The sequence below is a fragment of the Cyprinodon variegatus genome, unplaced genomic scaffold (genome assembly GCF_000732505.1).
Source record: "Cyprinodon variegatus isolate N-32 unplaced genomic scaffold, C_variegatus-1.0 Scaffold206, whole genome shotgun sequence".
In the NCBI taxonomy this organism is placed as follows: Eukaryota; Metazoa; Chordata; class Actinopteri; order Cyprinodontiformes; family Cyprinodontidae; genus Cyprinodon; species Cyprinodon variegatus.
Genome location: NW_015150659.1, coordinates 773,447 through 776,081, shown reverse-complemented (window position 1 = coordinate 776,081; position 2,635 = coordinate 773,447). Strand labels below are relative to the sequence as shown.

The following is a 2,635-nucleotide window of genomic DNA, read 5'->3' as shown; positions in this document are numbered from 1 at the left end:
TATCTCATAATTATGAGATATCTCGTAATTATGAGAAAAGATCTCGTATTTATGAGATAATATCTCGTAAGATAAGCTGTCAGAATTTTTTCTTCTTAGGTGAATGCAATACGCTTCCGTACCTTTTGATATCTTAATCACAAGATAAGAAGTATGGAATGTCTGGAGAACAAGAACTTTGAAGACTGCTTCAGAAAATGAAGATAGTGAATGTAATTTGAAGCTGGATATTGGATATTGAAGCTCTACATAGCCTGCGCCACCTACATCTCAGTCTATTTGGCTATGGCTAAAAAGCTCAGACTTTGGCCATCCCCTCTCTATTGCTACCTCTTCTCAGGCGCAGTGGTTCACTTAGGGACCGTCAATACTTTTTCAAACCAAACACTTTCAAAAAATAAAAATAAATACATTCCTTGTCTTATGACCAACTCAAACAAAACCAAGGTAAATTCTGCTAATAGATTATATAAACGAGACACACCAATCTTTATTCAGTTTTGACTCTTTTGTCAAAATGTAGATTTTTATTTCAATAGCTTTTGGGTCATGTGAACCACTGACTCAAAATCTGCTTAAATGTACATGAAACAGATGACGCACAGCCTTGGTGTTATTGAAAAAAGTACAAATGAAGTCAAGTTCATTTTCTATATAGCAGTATTGTAATATAGTACATTTTCTTCTCCTTTCACAAAGTATATATATATATATATTGTTATATATATAGTTTTTTTTTTAGAACAAAGAAGATATCTCAGATTTATTTTATGGATAGCAGTAATATCTCAAATATACCTTTCAGATAGTAGGTAATGTTTTTCATATATATATAAATACAAATATAAATACAGATACATTAATTAACAACCATGTCAAGTCAAAAAACGACTCAAGATGTCTGGAGTGATAAGTGTGGCAAAGCCAATGTTATGATAACATAGCTTGCCATAACTAAACCAACAAAAGCTGGACCAACAAATCAAACAAAAGCAAAGTGTATGTCTTTGGTTTTTTCCTTATATCCTGTGGTAATTAGTGATAAGTTCACGTTTTTAAGAGTTTTTCCTGCCTGGACTTAATTATTTTTTTTCTTCTGTATTTTTATGCTTTATTTTAAAGAAAGGGAAATGATTTTGTCAGCAGCCTCGCCTATGTCGGAAGAGTTAAATTGACAACTTCAGATTTGAAAATTGTTTTCCCGAGTTTCGGGGTACTTGAACGCAACAGAAGCTCTCCTGATCAACAAGGAAAAGGCAAGAAATAAAAGTATGTAAAAGGGGAATGACGATGCATCTGTTCAGATGATGTGCTTAGGAAGGTGTATTTTTATTTGCGGACACAAAATATGGTAATCGATTTGGAAACTATCGCTGATCCGTTACATGTTAAGCTTGCGGCCCGTGTCTGTGGGGTTAGAAATGAAGACCTACCGAATGCGCGCACCAGTTAATCGAGGACACTGATCTTTATTCACTGTATTGCCCAAAAAAGTGAAGCCACCGGCCTCCACGTACTCCCCACTCCCACGGAGATGCGCAGTTGCCTATTTAGCATTTAACAGCAGTTACTGGCTGTGGGAGGATATTTCACTGGTTAATTTCACAGTCAGTGGATGAATTAATTAAGAAAATCCATATATACACAGATTATATACACAGATTAATCCTAGCGTATAGTATAGTATTTTATAGTATATTATAGTATGCTATTTTATAGGATAGTATAGTATGTCTAACGTTATAAAATACAAAATAGAGTAAATGGAAAGTAATTCACTGTGAAATGTCATTAAGTGTATGATGCTGTCGTTTTTTGTAGTGTTTGTTGTATTTCTCATTTGAACAAGTGTTCTGAAATATATTGCATGTTATATTGAAAACAAGCAACATTTTTAAAGGCTAATGCACAGAAGCAGCATCAAAGTGTATGCCATCATCCATGCATTATAGGAAAATACTATAACATTAACAGATGTGTACTTGTAATTTAGTCTTGATGTAAAATCTTGACATTATATGTAACATGTTTTAGGATAACCATGTAATCAATGTATGTTACAATTTAGCACTTTTGGCACATCTGTATTATTATGCTCCATTGAATTTGTCTTTATTTTAAAAGTCTGAAGTCCCACTGAAAATGAGAACATCGCAGTTGTTCGATGCTGTAGTGCACATATTGTTTACATTGCGACCAGAGGCGGAGCTAGATGGGGGGGCCAGTGGTGGCCATGGCCACCCTTAGCCAATCATTGGCCACCCCTGTGGCCACCCCTACCATTTATTTCCCTCTAATACAGATTATGGCAACAGTAATACTCTCAAGTAAAATATTCAAAACATTTAAATTTTTCATATATTAACAATCACTTGACAACAAAAACACTGTAGTTAATTATGCACATCAATATACTAACATCAAAGATGATAAATTCAAAATTCATGCAGAAATAGAGTTTGTGTTTTATTTGGTAAAGAGCACAGGTGTCAAGTAACGAAGTACAAATACTTCGTTACTGTACTTAAGTACACTTTTTAGGTATCTATATTTTACTCCATTACTTCTTTTTGCGCCTACTTTTGACTTCTACTCATTACATTTTCACACAAGTATCTTTACTTTCTATTCCTTA

The 2,635-nt window shown here is 33.9% G+C and overlaps 1 protein-coding gene across 1 annotated transcript in view; it reads left to right on the top strand.

The window, feature by feature from the left end:
- Nucleotides 1–976: 976 nt before the first annotated feature.
- LOC107088095 (GTPase IMAP family member 4-like) overlaps nt 977–2,635 on the top strand; it is a 9,764-nt gene continuing 8,105 nt past the window's right edge. Inside the window, exons 1-2 of the mRNA XM_015380035.1 lie at nt 977–999; nt 1,123–1,269. The gene's annotated coding sequence lies outside the window, so the exon portion shown is untranslated. The remainder of the gene's footprint in view (nt 1,000–1,122; nt 1,270–2,635) is intronic.